We start from the raw sequence: 20,936 nt of genomic DNA, 5'->3' as shown, positions 1-20,936 counted from the left end.
GATGCTCAACTCTGTTTTTACAGAGGAGTAACCACATTAGTCTGATTTGGTTAGAATAATGAGTCTGGTGGAAGCTTAAAGATGAACAGATTTATTGCGGCATATTCTTTATGGACTATGGTCCACCTCACTGGATGCATGAAGGTAGGGGAAAGTGAGACTGTCTAATGTCTTCAGCCCACAAAAACCTAAGGCACGATAAATGGGTTTGTCTTTAAAAGAGCCAGGACATTATGTTTTATATTTTCATTCATGCTCATTTTCTACTGAAGGTCTTTTATTATTGATATCAAGGGGTTTCATTTCTTTCTCAAAATTCAATTTCTTTCTGATAAAGTAGACCCTCACTTTATATGGGAAATATGACTACTGTAGATACAATGGATCTTTCTGCAGCAAAAATGTACACAAGAAAATGAGACATACACATTCTCAAACATCAATGTACATGTGCCTGGGAGCCTTGTGTTAGCCGGCTAACACTTGATCGGATCAGGGCTCATTTAAGGATGCACTTGCATTACTCACCCTTCACAAGTTTCCTGCAGAAAACAGACATGTTAACACTAGCCCAATTCACAAGTTACAGTAAATGCATGTACAACTGTGTACAGCATACACTTGATTTTTCTGTATATGTCCATTGAGTAATTCTCATTGTACATTCAATGCACGTATGGCTTAATACATGATTTAAACCAGACATTTAAACCAGGTACTGGTTGCTGGCTTAGTTTGTAAAGTGAACGTGAACTGGCTGTTTCTTACAGACAAATGCATGCACATATATGCAGGATGTAGTCACTACAAAATGTGAACAGGGCTACTGACAGAGTTGCCCACCCCCAGGTGGTGGCTGGAGGTCTCCTGGGATTGCAGAGATCAGACGGAGATCTGTTCACCGGGAGAAAATGGCCACTTTGGAAGGTGGACTCTATGGCATTCTACCCCTCCAATCCACAAACCCTGCCCTATTCAGGCTGCACTGTCAAAATCTCCAGGAATTTTCCAACCCGGAGCTGGCAACCCTAACTACTGATGAGCCCTCACCAAACATGAGTGTTACACTAAGTGTGGAGCCTTTCCCACGTGGAGAATTCAGTTGAGATCATGATCATATAAACCAAACCTCGCCAGCTAGTCCCTACACCAGGGGTCCGCAACCTTTTGCGATTAACCAAGTCAAACTTTGGAGCAAGAAATCAACAAACTAGCCAACGGAATGGAAGCCTGCCTGCATAACCAGACCTATACAGTTTTACATTACGGATAGTCGGTGGGGGGGGGGGGGGTTGTGTGACGGTGCTCAACGGCACTAAGTCCTGGCACCTCTTTTTGGGCTCTCTCAAGTCACGAAGGAGAAAATGGTGGAAATCACGACAACCTTATAGAGGAGTACTAGCACGCCTTTATTTTTTACACAAAAAACCATTGCGGATAGTTGATTAATAATCCATAAAATTAGTGCTGATTAATAACCCATACAATTTGTATGCCAAAAAAGGTTATTGGAATTGGAACCCATACAATTTCTGCAGCCCAAACACTGGCTGCCATGACTCCTTTATTAGGTAGTGGCACACATAAGTAATATGTATACATAATATACAATTGTTTTAGCACCCTTGTATAAATCTGTGCAAGGTCTGTACTTGGATTACTGGCAGCTGTTCACTTTTGTCATTTCCATGGCTGCAAAGCATCCTGAAGAAACACTTTAGTCACATAAAAATAGGGCTGCCAGTACCCCTGGCAACCCAGGGGGGTGGGGACTAACCAGGAGCGAAGAGAGGCCTAGGCCTGTGTCACTGGCGATGTGGTGACGTCACTGTGGGCACACACCAGAAGTGACATCATCATGTCACCAGGGACGTTCTGGTATTTGTTACAAGCTCTATGGTAGAAGTAATTTTTACCACAGAGTTTCACTCAAATACAAGAGTGTCCCCAATGAAGTAATGACATCACTTCTAGTGTGTGCTGGAAGTGACATTGCTGTGTTATTGGCAACACAGGCCTAGGCCTCCTTTTGCTGCCAGTAAGTCCCCCACTGGTCAGCTCATCAGCACCAGATGGAGAAGCCCTGGACTATGGAATCCCCCGCCCCCACCAGGGGCCTGGCAAACCTACACAAAAACTTTTGCCTGCCATTCCCTTCAGACACTGGTTCCTCTAGCATCTCACCTAGCCCTCCAACATGCCTTAAAGATTTCATTTTCTTTTTTTTAAAGAGTCACATTTGGTTCCATACTGAGCAACATTTGGCTCTTGTGTCAGAGGCTGCAAACACATTAAGACTAAAGCATGAAGAGTAAACAAGCACCAATGACATCATCCCTTTTAATACTCTGGTTCTATGCAAAATAGTTTGTAACGCTAACTGAAAGGAAAGCGATAGGTTCCCACAACTGATAGGGATTTCTCACAAAGCAAGCCTCTTCAGAAAAACAAATCTGAATGAATGTAGATAGAGGAAGACTCTTGAGCTGCTCCTTCTTTCCTTTTAGCATGCCTTTTGACCAGAAGCAAAACAATCTCCCTCCATCAACTTGCGAAAATTCCAATGAAAATACAATTTCACATGAAAGGTAAGGCTAAAACGGATCAGGACACTATCAGCTACACCCCCACTTCTCAGGGCACTCCCAGCAACAAAACATAAAACAAGGGTTCTTGTTGGAAACAACTCCATGCTAAACTTCCATGGCTGCCCAAAACAAGAGTTTTGCTAAGCTACAAGGCTTCAGCTCATAAACTGGCCTGGAAACAGGAAGAAATGTTTCCACGCTGCCTTCAACATTGCACCAAGATTCACCACAAACACTGCAAAATCTAGTATGTCCCAAAAAGTGCAGAAACTAGGTTGGGGGGGGGGGGGAAGCGAACTGGGTTTCCTGAATGTCTCTGTGTACCCGTTGATTTTACAGGGTGGGGTGAGAAAGGTGTGTTTTTCTATCCTTTCCCTCACATCGCTGGTTGCCACAGGAGGAATGAGGGAAACATGATACAAGCAGAGGTCATTTCGGGGAGGAACGCGGGGGAACGCAGTTCCCCCGGGTGAGGTGCAGGGGGGCGGGGCACATGACGAAGCCCTGCCCCCTGCTTCCGGCCGCCCCGCTTCCAGCCCTCATTCAGCCAGGAGGAGGCAGGAGAAGAGGGAGGGTAAGTTGCTTCCTCCCCGCCTCTCCCCACCCCTGCCTGCCTGGGGCCAGGGAGGGCCTTGGCGGGGCTTCCTCGCACTCCCGCTGGCCTTGCAGGTCCACCGCCGGGCCCCTGATGTCAGGGGGTGTGGTATATGCTAATGAGTTATGCTAATGAGTTCTCCTAGTTCTTTTTCTACGAAATGACCCCTGGATACAAGGACATTATGTTGTTCCTGTCATTACTACGTTATAGGGAGAGGAAGCTGTTGGTAACAACCAGAGAGCCAGTGTTGTGGAAGTGGTTAGTTTTGGACTAGGATCTGAGAGACCCAGGTTTGAAGCCCCACTCTGCCATGGAAGCTTGCTGGGTGACCTCACACTCTCAGCCTAACCTACTTTGGGCCCTCCGTGGGGAGGAAAGGCAAGGTATAAATGAAAGAAATGAAAAATAAATAAATAAATAAATAAATAAAACTAGTTCTGCTCACAGACCCTCTATTACATTCGGTTGGCTTACTGATTCTGGTGCACTGGCAGAAGCCACCAAAGAATCAATTTATGCCCAAAATAGCAGGGGCTAATTTGGCCAATTGAAACGGAGGACTCTGAACTACAAAGCCCCCTAGAGGTTGTTTTGTTGCACTTTGATGCGACTAGGCCAACCAGTGTATGGAACAGATCCCATGGATCCATTCTCTGAATGGTAGTGGTGGACAGAATGAAGCCCCCTGGTCTTAGAAGAAAGCACTGCCATTAGAAAAATATGGATCCATCCCCACGTGTTATCCGCCCCATATAGTACTTTACTCTTCATTTGTGAAGATTGTTGATATTGCCACTTTCCAGGTGTGTACTATACATCCATTTGGTTCGTAAGGAAGAAATCAAAAGGCGTAATTGGGAAACAGATTGGGTGTGGGTCTCTGACCGCTAAATCTGCTGCTAAGGACCCCTGTAGTGGGTTAAGAAGCAGGCGTTGACCCTTCACAATGGTATCCTAGATTGCAGCCTATATACTTTGTCCTTAGCAATCAACGGGAGCCTTCTGGCCTTTGTTTCTTGTTTGCACTGAAATGTGACAGAAATTTCCTAAGTGGCTACACGCAAGGCATACTTGTGCTAACAAAGTCCAAACGCTCTGCCCTTATCCTCTGAAATATTACTAGTTCTCTCCAGTCCTCTGGTGTCTCACCTGTTCTCCATGAGGTTTCAAAATTCATGGCTAGTGGTTCCGCTGTATCCTGTGCTACTTCCTTTAGAAGCCTTGGGGGGGTGTCATCTGGTCCTGCCGATTTAGAAATATTTAATTTTACTACGTATTCTTTCATCTTCTGTGTTTCAAGAAGTCTCCTGCCTATCCAACATAATTTGTTCTCAGCTGTCCATATGCTCGCAGGAACTCATATGAAATTTTGCAAATATGACTGCAGAACAAAAAAGCCATGGAACATTCTATATACTACTTAAGGAGCTTATGTGATATTTTCACATTACAGAAGGTTCTCATTTGCTACACGCAAGAATATTTTCATGCCCAAATGCTTCCATGCACGTTCTTGATCCTAAAAACCAAAAGAATATCTGGGCTGCAGAAATACAAAGAGTATTATTTGTGAACACTGTACATCTCACCACTTTCTGCAAATCTGCAGTATACATTTAAATATGGTTGAAAAAAGAGGGCCAACTGTTACCTGGACCCCAAAAGAATGTTAGGAATTGTCACTCCATCAGGGTACTAAAAATTGTATGCAGGAGCTCCCTCTGTCTTTGCTGAGCTATAGTTTCCAGAGTTCCCCCCTCAGCCAAGAACTCTGACAATAACAAGGTTTATAACTGGTTTTAAATCTGCAGTGCAATTTCCTTTTGAAAGGTACAAAATGTTAAAAATTGTCCTTATTTCTATTTCAGGAAGACTATTATTCATTTCTACTTCTTTATGCCACATCGATGCGGAGGCCTAAAAAAGTTCTCAGTCACAATTATCAAGCCACATTGTTTACAACAGTCATGTTTTGTCCTCTATGAAAAAAAAAAATTCATTTTGGCACACTGGGGAAGACTCTGGGCTCATTCACATTAGTCAGTGTTGCCATGAATCTCAGCAAAGCAAGAATATTACATCTAGCCACTGGGCATCTGAAAATTGCTGTCCACAGAACTTCTGTTCAGTAATTAATCTAACAATGGGAATCCCTTTGGACCAGTTCGAACGTTCAGTGTCGCTACAGAATTTCTTTGTGTGGTTGTGCAATCATTCACAGTTATGTGGAAGAAGTCATGTGTGTCCTTGCATAGAAATTCTACTGGAGGAACTTCTGAGGACTCAGAGATGGGGCCACAGAGAACCATCTACTATCGGGTTCTTCCTGATCATAAAGCCAAGGAGGCCGAATGAAAACCCAGTAAAATAAATATGGCAATCCTAGCAAGAGAACAAATTCATATTTCTTTTAGATTGTGCCCAGCGGTAAAGTCTACACACAGAAGTCATGCAAAATATATTTTTCTGGACGCGCCAATTCACACAAAAGGGATGTGTGTGAGGTTTGCATCTCTAATGTTCTTTTATGGAACAAAACCTCTACATAGAAAATGAACATACTGGAAAAAATGTTAACTCTTCTTGATCTGTTAGTTTTCTAGGAAACATTATCACATGGAGCTGCCTTACATGGAGTGAGACCATTGGTCTATCAAAGCCAGTATTGTCTATTCTGACTGGAGGCAGCTCGCCAGGATCTCAGGTCGAGGTATTTCACATCAGCTCCCTATTTTACTGGCAGATCCCAGGGACTGAACATGAGACTTTCAGCATGCAAGGCAGATCTGGTACCACTCTACCATGGCCCCTACCAAACATTCAAATACCCTATATCTCATCCATTGTTCGAATGGTATAGCCAGAGGTCATTTCGGGGGGGGGATTGTGGGGGATCGCAGTTCCCCCGGGTGAGGTACGGGGGGCGGGGCACATGACGAAGCCCTGCCCTCTGCTTCCAGCCGCCCCGCTTCCGGCCCTCATTCAGCCAGGAGGAGGCAGGAGAAGAGGGAGGGTAAGTTGCTTCCTCCCTGCCTCTCCCCACCCCTGCCTGCCTGGGGCCAGGGAGGGCCTTCGCGGGGCTTCCTCGCACTCCCGCCGGCCTTGCAGGTCCACTGCCGTGGGGCTCGGCAGTGGAGCTGCAAGGCCGGTGGCGGCCGGGACCGTTGGGGGTGGGGTGTGTGGCCTTATGACACACTTCCGGTGATGTCGGGGTGTGTGGCCTTATGACACACTTCCGGTGATGTCAGGGGGTGTGGCATATGCTAATGAGTTATGCTAATGAGTTCCCCTAGCTCTTTTTCTACGAAACGACCCCTGGGTATAGCCTATGAACAAGGTGCACTGCATGATTATTCTGCATATGTCATCAAATGGCTGTAAACAGCAAGTGTTGCTTCTGTACTCTACCCATAACGTAGTGACATAAATGGCAAGCTGAAAGCCAGAATAAAAAACAGAGCTTGTCTCTTTCTTCAAAAGTAAGGTTGCCAAGTCCCCCTAGGGGGCGGGGAAACCCTCGCCCGAGAGGCCCGTTCCCTGCCAGTGGTGATTGGGCCACCGGGGGAAACCCACCCCCAAAGCGCACGACGTGCCCGGAGTGAACACGTCACCCGGAGGTGACGTAATTGCGTTGGGAACGGTGCGGGGGACGCTCTATCATCTGAGGAAAAACTCTATGACCTGCCCGACGCAATTACATCACTTCCGGGTGCTGTGATTGCGGCACGCGCGCCTTGCACGCATGCCAGGACACTCCAGGAGACGTCCGGGACTGTGCGCTTTGCGTGCATGCCGGGACACACAGGAGACGTCCGGAACTCACCCCGCTATTCCCGAGGTAGGACTTGGCAACCCTATTCAAAAGCCTCGGCAACCTAATGCAATCCAAGCAAAGCTTAACATTACGTGAAAATTATTTCTTGTAGATTTTCCGGGCTGTATGGCCATGGTCTTGGTATTGTGGTACCTGACGTTTCGCCAGCAGCTGTGACTGGCATCCTCAGAAGTATAACACAGAAAGATGGCGTACTCTCTGTGTCAATGTGAGAAGAAAAATCGTAGGCAGGTAATTTATATCTACTCAGGAAGTTGGGGTAGGGTTGAGTAATGATCTTGTAGGAGTTCCCCAGGCTGTGACATGCTAATGGAGCTTTCCTGGGGAGGTCCTTTTGCATCTGGATTGGCTGTTGTAAGATGTAGAGCATTTTGTTTTTCAAGACAGGAAACCATGCCCTATTTTTAAAAAAAATCTCTTCTTTCCTGTTGAAATTGTGTTTATGTTTATGAATTTCTATGGCTTCCCTGTGTAATCTGACATGGTAATTGGATGTGTTGTCCAGCCTTTCAGTGTTTTGTAATAAGATACAGTGTCCTGTTTAAAAGGAGAAGATGCAGAACTCAGTGTAAGGCTGCCTTTTGCAGTGGTGGCCTCTGTCCTTTGTAACATGTAGATCTGCCTTTAGGTTGCGCCTTAACTGGGTTTTGTTTTCATTTTTTGGGGGGGGGACACTTTACTTCAATGCCTTGAGGGTCAGAATCTTCTCCTACAAATCTTCAGTCCTTCCTTTAAAACTTTTGTTTTGTTTTGGTGCATTAAAAATCAGGAAGGATTTTCAAAAATGTATGTGTCCTTGGGTGAATTTTGAATCACAGGGACCAGAGCAGCTGCTAACAAAGTTAGTGAGCCTGGTAAATGCCAGACATTGTGAAGGGTCCCATCAAAACGTACTCTGCCTGGGCTGCGGCACCTGCAGGCACTTAACATCCTCTCCGTCTGAAGAGGCTCCGCTCACAATTACAACACATAAACCGAGCATTAGCAATGCCAAGAAAAGTAACCTTGACTTAATCACGCCCTCCTTTAAAAGGGAGTAAAGGGGTGTAGCTCAAGGACATTAGCGCCAAGACCACTTCAAAGCATTGAGCCAGCAAATCAGCTGATGCACCGGCATCTCTCTTGCCCAATACCCGATGTAAACATGCATCTTTTCCTAGTAATCTCCTTATAAGCAACCTTCTAGCGTCAATCACTTCTCTAATTTCCAACACAGTTTGATTCCTGCATCTGCTATGTCTCCCTTTTGAAAGAAAAGTGGAAAGGAAACTTTGAATGGGCATGTTACAAAAGAGACTCTTACCCAAATCTCTAACAATCAAAATCAAATACCTATTTTCATGAATAAAAGCTTTGGAGAGGGTGAAAATAACGAGGGGGAAACCAATCGCATTCAAGCTTTTATGCAAAGCAAGGCTACTAAAGGCACTCAATGGATTGTCAATTATCATAACCAGCCTTTCATAAACATCCATTTACCTGGGACTTAAAATCAGTTTAAAACTCCACCATTAATCAAACATTTTAAAGATAGTTTTTTGTTCTGAAAGCTCAGTTTTTATCAATGTTCCTGGCACTACTGTTTATTATTATTTATTAAATTTGATTTATTAGGCTGCCCTTCCCTGCAAGCAGGGCCCAGGGAGGCTTACATCAGAAGACAAATACAATAAATAGTAAAATTAAGAACAACTCTAAAATACTTAAAAGCATCAACAACATACCAGCAGATTATCCAAGCTGGCGGAATAAATTTCAGAAGCTACCAACCCCTTAGGCTGGAGGGGATGTGGAGGAGTGGGGGAGGGAAGCGGGGATATGAGCATGTCAGGTGCTAGGGGTTTGGGGGGGGGATGATCTCTACAGCACTGACTAGCGGAAGTTGTCTAACCCATGTAATATTTCCAGAAACAACTCAGGTAAAGAGGATTCACTTAGTTGAAAAAAATTAGATCCTCCTAACTGATATATACTCAGGGCCCAGTGAAGACATAATGACTAATCATAGGATGGAAAGAAGAAGGTGAATTTGCAGGGGGGGGGGGGGAGGAAGCATATGACCCCATACCAGTGTTCCCTCTAAGCTGAGTTAGGGTGAGCTAGCTCACAGTTTTTTAGCCTCCGGCTCACACATTTTTGTCTTAGCTCAGGAAGGATGGCTCCAGAGCAAACTAATCTATGCAGCAGCCAAATTGCTCGCTCACAACTTCAATGCCAGTAGCTCACAAAGTAGAATTTGTGCTCACAAGCCTCCACAGCTTAGAGGGAGCATTGCCCCATACCCCACTCCTTATGTTTTCACCACAGTTAAGAGATTCTGCAGTTTGCCGGCATAAACTTCAGAAAACTTACAATAAACTAAAATTATCCAAATGTACTTAAAATAGGCAGAACGCAATAAGCCACAATAAGGGCATGATCTTTTACGTCCATCACTTCCTACTGCTTGCAAACCACTTCATGGCATGCAAGCCCTAATGCCACTGCATCCAGGTATGCTCACAACTTAGATCACACCCAAGCACCAAACACTGAGACAACTGAAGTTCATTCATAGTGGCGGGGGAGGGGGGATCACACTTATTTCAAATATTTAAGAGCTGATCTTTCCAAAACACACCTCTAGAGGCAGCTCACAACATATAAAAATCAACAAAACAAACCATACCATTAAAATAGCAGCAAAGTTTTTTTTAAAAAAAACCCCAAAGATCCATTAAAATCAAATGAAAGTTGGAGACAAAGGGTGCAGAGTTCTTAGCCAAACAACTTAAAGATATTTTAGCATTAAACACACACACACCAGCAGAATGGATGTAGCCAACAGCAGTAGACTGGGAGGGTAAAAAAGGGAGGCCATCCAGCCCAGGGCGAGTGACCATAATGACCAACCTGCCCCAGCAGCCAATAACCAGCTGCAACATGATCACTGGGTGGTGGAAAGTACCATCAAGCCCCACCCGACTTATGGCGACCCTGGGAGAACAAGAAATGTTTACCTGGCACCTAACACTTAACAATGCAGGCACCAGGCAGACTGTTGCAAGGCAGGGGGGCATTCCACGGCAGAGAGGTGAACTGCAGATTCCCGGAGTCCCATGAGATTTGTGAGGAGGGAATCCCATCCTTCCTCCCCTGCTATACCCATCTTGCTCACCCTCCACCTACTTACCAGCCTGCCTGACTGCCTCACACAGCAGAAGACGGGATCATTTCTACTCTTCCTCCCTCACACCTGCCAGTCTGCTGTGCCACTGCCTCAGCAGCCAAGAGGGTGTTGGGGGGCAGCAGTGGCTCCCCCCTCAGTTGCCTGCTTCCAGGGCCATCTGGTCAACATGGGACAGTAGTTCCTCCTTTGTCCATTCCTCCTTCCCTGCTCACCTCTAGTGCTGCCAACAAGGTGACCACAACAGGGGGGGGGGCGGCTCCCACTCCTTAACCTTGCCCGCTAGCCCGATTTGTCACTACCTCAGTGACCAAGGTAGGGACAGGAGGTGGCAACAACAGCTTCCCCTCTACAAAGACTTACTAGGAAGGGGACTGTTGCTTACTTGCCCCTTCCCCTCCTCTGCCTTCTTGCCTGCCTTTTCGCCCCCTCCACCCTTCTTCCCTTCTCCTCACCACTCTGCGGGAAGCAGCAGGGGGCAGTGGCAGCTCTTGCTCTCCCCCTCTTATGTGGCTGAAGTGAGGGTGGCTCCCCTTCCTCAGGAGTCTCCCACACGTGGTGTGGATGTTGCTGGACAATGGAGATGTATTGTTTGCACTAGCACTCTATTTTGAGAGGATTTCCTATTTTTGATTTTATTTTAAAAAAATTAAAACAGCTTTCTCTGGAGGCCTGGGGGGCTCCTTCTGTCTATATGGCCCCAATCTGCGGATTTAAGCATCCTCTGATGGGGCCATATTGACTATTAGATGTACTGATAGAAATTCTGCATTGTTTGCATTGTTTATGTGGTGGACATTGGGTCACTTTTAGCCAATATATGTTAGCTGACTTCAATCAGTTTTCTGCGTTGACAACTAAACTGATATTCTCATATCATGGGCCAAAGGCTGGGTATGTGAGGTTGGGGGAGGGAGAGAGCATTTAAATCAATGCAAAAATATGAGAAAAAATAAAATAGCTTAAAGCTATATTCACAGATTTAAAATAAATGACTTTTTAAAAAAATACTAAATTGTAAGCATCAAGGATTTATTTCCTTGGCAATCATTGCACTAATTGGTCAGAATAGTTTAGGTACTTCTATTATCGGAGACCATGCAAGCAGGTAATTGATCCAGGGTATCCTCAATAGTAGCACCTTCCTTGTAAACTCTGCTCAGGGAAAGCAGTTGTTCAGTCGCACATTCGAGCCTGACTCTTCGCGACGCCATGGACCACATCACGCCAGGCCCTCCTGGCTTAATTTCATGTTCGTTGCATCGATGACACTGTCTAACCATCTGATCCTTTGCCGTCCCCTTCTTCTTTGACCTTCAATCTTTCCCAGCATCAGGGTCTTCTCCAGTGAGTGCTCCCTTCTCATTTGGTGGCCAAAGTATTTGAGCTTCTGCTTCAGTATCTGGCCTTCCAGGGAACAGGGTTGATTTCTTTCAGGATTGACTGATTTGATCTCCTTGCAGTCCAGGGGACTCTCAAGAGTCTTCTCTAGCACCATAATTCAAAAGAATCTATTCTTTGGCGCTCAGCCTTCCTTATAGTCCAACTCTCACAGCCATACAGTACTACTGGGAATACCATTGCTTTGACCATACGGACTTTTGTTGGCAGGATGATGTCTCTACTAATTATTATGCTGTCAAGGTTTGCCATCGCTTTCCTCCCAAGGAGTAGCAGAGATACCCCCAAAGTCGTCAAACCTTCACATCAGCCACTCTTTCTTGTAGCTACTGTTCTGTGTTCAATATTAATGGGTTTCAAGATTTTAGCTTTCCTCCCAAGGTCTTCAAGGAAGGATTAAAATATCAGTGCGGGGAATTCTAGGAACTCTGTCACGGGGCTTGTGTCCAACCAAATATATGAACAAGGAAGCTACTTTTTCACCTGACCATTTTTCTTTTTAGACCTCCGGATGTTTCCCAAGTCTGGAAATTATTTTATATTGCATTTTTTTTAACTTAAGGCAATGATTTTCAAATGATGTTCCAGAGAACTCTGGAGTTTCTCCAAGCCATTTCTTCAATGAAAGAACAACAGCAATAGCCAACACATATCCCTAAAAGATGGCTTGTTGCCTCCAGCAACACATCTGTAAAGGAAAGCTGGTTGTTTTCTAGGACTGACCAGCTGAAGCGTAACAATCAAGAGGCAAAACCGTACTGCTGATTCACATGAACCACACAGTGCACCAGGAACTCCGCGCTCCATCTAGTCCAGCATCTTCTTTCACACAGTGGCCAACCAGCTGCACTGGAGGGCCAACAAACAGGACATAGAACCCAAGGCCCTCCCCGGATTTTGCCTCCTAGCACTGGGTTTTGGATACTGACTGCCTCTGAATGTGAAGGCTCACTTTAGATACCATGGCTAGTGGCCACTGAGGGAAATCTTCTCCTTGAATCTATCTAACCTCCTTTTAAAGCCATCTCTGTGAATGGCCATCATCACATATGCTGGCAGCAAATGATACAATTTAATTATTTGTTGACTGAAAAGCTCGCAGTGTGGCCTAAACTACCTCACAGGATTACTGTTGCTGTGAAGATAAAGTAGAGGAGGGAGAAAACAAGGCTGTAAGCTGCAGTTAGAAATATGTAAACAAATAAATAAAATGTGCAAGAGCGCACTGGGAACCACCTGGTTCAAATTTCACCTCAGCCAATCCTTCTCTCCGTGCCCCCCCCCCCCCATAACACAGAAATAATATTGGCCTGCTTTATGGAATGATTGTAAAGATTACACAGACAGTGTTCATGAAGTTTCTGGAACATCCAGTACTGGGAAGTCTTGTCTAAATGCCCAGTACATTCATTCGTGCTTATAAACAGGTTGGCTCATGTGGAGGCTTAAGCCACTGTAATGCCAGTAACGGATTTTTCAGAGTCAAGAGACTCTCTCTCACAGTACCGCTTTGTGAGAAATCCCATTCATAATCATAACTGCACATCAGCAGTGCTCCTATGACATACTGAAGGTGTCGCTGTAGGCATGACAATTCTACTCTCCTCTAATCCTCTGTGAATCTCACCCTTTTTTGGGGGAGGTGATGTTTACAGGCAAATTAAGTCTTCACTTGTGCAGTTAAGTAGATTGGAATGTTGTACTTTAAATATTATTACAGCGATGCTCTCAGGCACCAATCTGACTTTCCCCCTATTATACGCTATACAAACAAGGCTGGGACTATATCGCCCTCAGAAGAGGCAAGATGGCACGTCGGGAAGAGAACTAAGAATGGGGAAGGCGAGAGAAAACTCTCTTCAGACACACTGCTGGCTGCAACCATAGCAGTTTTACAAAATGTTCTTGCTGTCAACCAACTGAGGGATCTGGAGCTGGATTAATCACGTGCTGCTTAGCCAGTTAATCAATCAATGAAATGTAGATGAACTATGTGCTACCCTAATCTTAAAATCAGTACTGTTTTTTAAATACCAAAATAAAACAATTTGCTTCTTAGAAGCAAAGTCTACTCAGTTATTTTCTGCCCCTGTACACATTAAGATCAAGAAAGTCACAGGCTTTGCCGCAGTTTAGATGTGCTCTTGCCACTGAAGATTGCCTTTAACCAAATAATCAGCAGAAGCTTTGGTCAACTCATTCGAAGCCCTTCGCAACCTGGTATCTATTTCTTAGCCCTGACGTGGATAGTCCAGGCTAGCCTGATCTCATCAGATTTTGGAAGGTAAACAGGGTCAGCCCTGGTTAGGACTTGGATGGGAGATCACCAAGGAATACCAGGGTTGCTCCGCAGAGGCAGGCAATGGCAAACCACATCTTAACAAAACCCTACAGGGTCGCCATAAGCCAGTTGCAACTTGACCAATGTTCCCTCTAAGCTGTGGAGTCTTGTGAGCAAAAATTCTACTTTGTGAGCTACTGGCATTAAAGTTGTGAGCAAGCAATTTGGCTCCTGCATAAATTAGTTTGCTCTGGAGCCCTCCTTCCTGACCTAAGGCAAAAATGTGTGAGCCAGAGGCTGAAAACCTGTGAGATAGCTCACACTAACTCAGCTTAGAGGGAACACTGGACTTGACTGCCAAAACCCCCCCCCCAATCTAATTCTTGAAAGACCACCTCTCCCTGCAAAACCCATGCAGCGACGCCGTTCCACCCATCAGTGCCTGCTCCTCCTTCCCCAGCCTTGCAAGGGTACAAATGGCTACCCAGGTACAGGCTTTTCCACTGCTACGGTCCCTTCTTTGGAGTGGCCCCCTGTGAGTGAGGGAGGAAGGCCCCCAGCTTGTCGGCCTTCTAGAAAGGTTGTAAAATTCAGCTCGCTTAGCAGAGCTTTCAGGGCCAGCTGGAACATGAGTTTTGTGTCTACTGATGTGTTGTCTTGTGCAGGGAGGAGTATCCTCCCACTTCATTGAGCAAGCCTTTCTCCTGCCCAAGGGGTTCGCAGGTGCACTGTAGTGGTTCAGTGTAGGATACCTGCTTTACTAGAAAGTCCTTGGTTCAATTCCTGGGATCACCAGTTCAAAGATCTCAGGTAATGGGGCTGGGGAATATTTCTGGCTAAGACCTTGAAGAGTCTCCAACAACGAGTAGATAATATTGGGATGGACAGACCAATGGACATGTTTACAAAAAGCCAAACTCAATTCAAACAGCAATGCAAATTGCAACACACACAACCGATTCACAACATTTAAAATCCACAACATTTAAAATAAATGTATTTCTTTATTTTTAATTTGTTTGATTTATGACTCCCCCTCCCCTGCTACCGCAGGGCTCAGGGCAAGTAACAACGTTTTTATAACAACAACCATAACTTAATTAAAACAGTTCTCAAAATACCAATCTAATACTGATCATATTAATCATAACAAAACAGATGGTGCATAACAATATGACTAACCTTATCAGGGAAAAATCTGATCACATCAAAACTGGGATGTGGCAGGAAGAAGAGGGGAAAAGGGCCCAGTCGGGTCGAGATGCCATTTTCATCTGTTAGAGGCTTCAACCACAGGCCTGGTGGAACAGGTCTGTTTTACCGGCCCTTCTCAGATAGAAGAACATTCCACCAGGCCAGGGTCAGGGCCGAGAAAGCTCTGGCTCTGGTTGAAGTTAGTCCAAATGATTCTCGGTCCAGGAATCATCAGTAGATCTTTATCTAAAGAAGATTATGTGGGGGGGGGGGGGCAATACCAGGACAGGCGGTCCTGGTGGTATGTTGGTTCCAGTCCGCACAGGGCTTTAAAGGTTAAAACAAACACCCTGAACCTGACCCGGTACTCAATCTGGAGCCAGTGCAGCTGGCAAAGTACTGGCTGAATATGGGCTCTCACTGAAGTTCCAGTAAGACCTCGCGCCGCTGCATTTAAAATAAATGGTGAAGTAGAAAGCCATTCTTGGTTGCACTTTAACTCTCTGCAAATATGGTACCGCCAGCCACGCTTCATTCAGAGATTGTGCCCCTAGCTACCGACCCAGTTAATAGGGAACTAGCATTATATCCAAGCCAGTCACACATGAACCTGCTTAATACTGAGTCAGAACATTGGTCTATCAAGGTCAGTAGTGTCTACTCTGATGGGCAGCAGTTCCCCAGAGTAACAGGTCAAGGTTTTCCCATCACCCACTAACTGATCCTTTTAACTGGAGTTGTCAGGGATGAGACCTGGAACTTTCTGCATGCAAAAGGAGATGCCCTACCACTGAGCCCCTCCCCCTTTGACAGACGCTTACTTTAACAGTAATAAAATCTACAGAAGACACTGCTTAATGTTTACTAGGGTTTATAAATAAAGTTCTTGCCTAAAGGTAACATTCTTGATTGCATGGAACATTAAGAACCTTTTTTTGAGGGGGTCCCCCCCCATGCAAGTGAGTGAGGACATAACAGGATTTCCAGGCAGTCCATTTTTTGAGGGGGTACCCGCCTTGCAGGTGAATGAGGACATAACAGGATTTCCAGGCAGTCTCCAGGGGCAAAATTCAGCCCTGCTCACCTTCAGCAAAGGCTGCTGCAATCAAGACATTTCAGGCCAGATCCCTGGATAGTTTTCTATTCTTGGACTGTAATTAAATATTAGTTTCCAGTAAATGTGCACTAAATAGCAACAAGAGGAAATCACAATATCCTGGAAATACGAGGAATACCTGTACAATTTTTTTAAAAAAATACATGCCTCTAACAAAGCATATCCATTCATAGACATGGATGGACAACGTTTTATTTGATATTTAAGAACCCTCCAAAAAAAATGGAGACGACGACATCCAACCCTGATGCAAATAGGACATGTAGAAGGAAGGCACAAAAATGTATTGATACAGACAGAATGCTTGTTATGGGTTGATACATCCTTGTGTAGCCTCCTTGATAGACTCATTATTTGCACCATGCACATTCCAACCCAGTGAAACATAAAATGAAGCCAGGAAAAGGACATGTCTCCCTTGCTTAATTATCTGAAGAGATCAGCACAAGTAGAAGGGTTTGACATCGAGCCAGTTTCCAAAGAGTTTCCACTTATTGTTTCAAATGCCATTTGGATGTCACAGGCTTTGTTTGGAAGCCCTCCAACACCTCAGTCAACCACACCAACAACCGAAGACGGGTGAAAAGGGGGAGACTCTATTTGCCTTGAAGCTGATACTGAGGGGTTCAACAAGCAAACCTACAAAGGTTTTAGGACATAGAAAGACGTTTTTCCATGGCATTACAGACCTATGTTGTTGAAGTGTATTCTCTTATAGTGGGATTACTTTTGGGCTGGGGAAACATACATTGAAACATTGCAAAGAGCACAGGACAGCATATTGTAAGGTAAACAGAATTTACAGTGGCCAAGAAAAACACAGTCGCATAAAATAGACTGAGATCTGCCAACAGGGCCAACTACCATCTAATGAGCATGCTCATAAAGGTTGTAATTTTGGTGTAGGAGGGAACGGTTAAGCAAGACGGAAAGGTGCTCAGTCACGACGGCCCCACTTTGGGTCTCAAGTGTAGAGAGAATGGTAGAAGAGCAATAAGCTCCTAGCAAACAAAAAACCCCAGACGTTACATGGATTCACAGTACTGTTTGTCAACAAGGATGCCATTCAGAGAGGGTCAAAGAACAGGTTACTCCCTATTCAGTTTGCTTGGAGAATGACCAGGACATGACACGTAATGGCATTGGGGGGGGGGGAGTCTGCACCCCTTGTCCTTTCACAGTGAACATCAGAAAAGCATGGCTGAATTGGACACTGGTCCAGCTAGTCCACTTTCCTGTTTCACACACTGGCCAACCAGTTTTCCTGGAGGGCCAAAAAAAAGGACACAGAGGTCAAGACCTTCCTCCTAATATGACCTCCTATCTACTGTCCACCAACTTCACTGAAGAACAATACCACTACATTTCTCTTTCTAACCCTGGCCCTTCCAGACCCCATGCTCTGGCTCTGCCCCTTACTATTCCACTGTTTTTAGATGGGATCCCTCCCTCCTTGCCAACGAATGTCTACTGGGCAACTTCTGCAGATCCAGCACCTAGGACAATTTGCTCAGGAAGTGGAATGGTTTGAGAAGGGCACTGGCTAGAAATTACCTTAAAGATTTCCCTGTTACCAACTCTTTAATCTGAACACCACAATGACATACCCCCAACTAATGAGAACATAATGCAAGAAAGTCCTAATACAATGGGAAGAAACTACTATGTCCTAAAGCACGGAGATCAGCAAAGTAGTTCTGGGCAAATGTGTGATGAGATCCTGGTTGGTTGGTTTTTGTTTTGTTTTGTGTGTGTGTGTGCAGATTTTAAGTAGGCTTACATTTCTGCTTCCTAGCTCCATACAATATCTTCCGGGAACACAACTCATTGGTAGTCTGACTTTGCAAAAACAAGACTTTAATCTGCTAACTCATCGCCTTTTAGAATCAAAAGGATCCCAGACATCATTTCCCATCCCAGCTCCAGCAGGGCACCAGCACATCTGAGGAGGCACCATAACCCCCAACTAATGAGAACATAATGCAAGAAAGTCCTAATACAATGGGAAGAAACTACTATGTCCTAAAGCACGGAGATCAGCAAAGTAGTTCTGGGCAAATGTGTGATGAGATCCTGGTTGGTTGGTTTTTGTTTTGTTTTGTGTGTGTGTGTGCAGATTTTAAGTAGGCTTACATTTCTGCTTCCTAGCTCCATACAATATCTTCCGGGAACACAACTCATTGGTAGTCTGACTTTGCAAAAACAAGACTTTAATCTGCTAACTCATCGCCTTTTAGAATCAAAAGGATCCCAGACATCATTTCCCATCCCAGCTCCAGCAGGGCACCAGCACATCTGAGGAGGCACCATAGGATCTCAAGATGTCACAATGAGTAATCCCTGTAAAAGTATTGGGGGGGGGAGAAGAAGAGAAGGAGGGACCAGGAAAGAATCCCACGTTTGACGAGCAGTTGTTTGTGATCACACGCCATGACCAATGGCAAACTGAGGGAGACAAGAGTGTCTTTATCAAGGAGCCCAGAGCAAGCTCATAATTACTGGAAGTTATGAAAACATTACACTCCAGCTAGCAGGAACTATGGGCCACTGTGCAGATGACATGTCTTTACTAATCCAAACTGACAGGCTCCCCGACATGCTCAAAGCAGCCCTTTAAAGGATCCTAATGGTTCTGAAATCTCAGCCGCGTTAGAAGTGGCCTTCGGAGGCGGAATCGGCCTGCTGCTGAGTGGGCACTGGTTCACAATTCATTCAAAACCTGGACAAAAATGTCCCCGCATTTTACACTGCGGAAGGCCGAGACTAACAGCGCCATCCTAAGCACAGTTACACCCTTCTCAGCCCGCTGACTTCAATAAACTTAGTAGGGTATAACTCTGCTCAGGATGGTACTGAAAATTTTGCAAACCAAGTGTTCCCTGCCCATTAACACTGGGCTTAAGACATCAGCATTTGTTGAACCATCCAGGGGCGATTTAGCACTTCGATATCAGGCAATTCTAAGTTTTCGGCCAGCTCCAAATTGGAAAAAGATTAGAACAATGACGATGCTACTGTCTAGACTTTAATTCTCTTTAGAGCTTTGAACGCAATGAGCCATCAGTTTCTATGTTTGTCATACAAAAATCACTCACTTTCACACACGCAGCTGTGATACCCTTCCAGAAACATAAAAATTGATCTCACCAGGTGCTATCAAATGTAATGGTCTGATCACTTTGGAGAACTACTGCTTTTAGGGCAACGGAACAAAAGCAGGCTGTATTTCTCACAGTAATCAGACGTAATGCGCTAGGTGATTTCATGTGCTGAACGTGACCAATTCAGAAGCAATAGAGGTAAAAAGCTGCCTGAGTTTACTACTCCACAGTTTTCTTTTACTAGTCTGCCTGCCCAAACATATTAATAGCCATCTGTGGCTGTGCCTCGCAACCGGTGGGAGAGTTGGGGACCAGGATCATTGGAGGGTGCATGATGTGGTGCCATCACTGTGTCACTTCCCAGCACAACCCGGAAGTGACATTGGGGTAGCTCTAGGAACTGACAGAAACTCTATGGTAAAATCAAAGTTCCTGTCAATTCCTAGAGCTACCCATTGCCACCTTCAGGGTGTACCAGAAGTCATGTACTGTCACAAAGGCCAGTGTTGTCTATTTGCTTTTAAAATTCTCCCGCTGCTGATCCGAGCAGCAGCAGGCAACAGAGATGATCGGCGGGAGGCCTACTACCAAAGCAGTTGGCCTGGCAACCCTATCTGTGGGGCATGGAAGGTAAGAAAGAAAGCAGGACTTACAAAACGGAATGCAAGTATTTGCTTTTGCCATTTCTTTCAATATGCACAGCAGTCCCTGATGAACCCAATAACCTCAACTTTATCTGCCATGAAGTTCTATAACCTAACAAGGAACCCAAAAGAAAAGAAATGACACCTCGTTCCCCACCAGCAGAATCAAAATGAATCAGTAAGGAAAGCAGGTGATTCGATCCTTAGGCAGGTAGACAGCTGGGTGGCGAACCCGCGTACTGACCATATGGTGACTTGCCTGCCTGGTGCAAAGGTAGCGGACATTACGCGTGTTTTAGATAGGCTGGTAGATAGTGCTGGGGAGGAGCCAGTGGTCGTAGTGCATGTCGGCACCAACGATGTGGGGAAATGCAGTCGTGAGGTCCTGGAGGAGAAATTTAGGCTGCTGGGCAGGAAACCTAGGTCCAGGACCTCCAAGGTAGCTTTGTCAGAAGTGCTACCTGTTCCCTGTGCAGGGCTGGAGAGACAGGCACAGATCAGGAGTCTCAATGTGTGGATGAGACGATGGTGTAGGGGGGAAGGGTTCGAGTTTGTTAGGCACTGGAATGCTTTTTGGAACAAGAGGGCGAGACGGTCTCCACTTGTCCCAAGAAGGTGGCAGAGCAGTTTTAAACTGAATATTGGGGGTGAACAAAAATTGACGTCGATACCGGGTAAATTGGTGGAAACCATTATTAAGGAAAGAATTAGTAGGCACATAGATGAACAAAACCTACCGAAGCAGACTCAGCATAGGTTCTGTAAGGGAAGAACTTGTATCACTAACCTCTTAACGTTCTTTGAGGGGGTGAACAAACATGTAGACAAGGGGGATCCAATAGATATTGTTTACCTTGACTTCCAGAAAGCTTTTGATAAAGTTCCTCATCAAAGGCTCCTAAGTAAGCTCAAAAATCATGGGATAGAAGGACAAGTCCTTTTATGGATCAAAAACTGGCTAATTCATAGAAAACAGAGAGTGAGTATAAATGGGCAATTTTCTCAGTGGAG

At 45.2% G+C, this 20,936-nt stretch overlaps 1 protein-coding gene across 1 annotated transcript in view; it reads right to left on the bottom strand.

Moving 5' to 3' along the window:
- TRABD2A (TraB domain containing 2A) overlaps positions 1–20,936 on the bottom strand; it is a 95,098-nt gene that overhangs the window by 45,534 nt on the left and 28,628 nt on the right. The gene's annotated exons all lie outside the window — the stretch shown is intronic.

This window comes from Gekko japonicus, unplaced genomic scaffold, assembly GCF_001447785.1.
Source record: "Gekko japonicus isolate JY-2015 unplaced genomic scaffold, Gekko_japonicus_V1.1 scaffold48, whole genome shotgun sequence".
Classification (NCBI taxonomy): domain Eukaryota; kingdom Metazoa; phylum Chordata; class Lepidosauria; order Squamata; family Gekkonidae; genus Gekko; species Gekko japonicus.
This window is presented reverse-complemented; position numbering and strand designations above follow the sequence as displayed.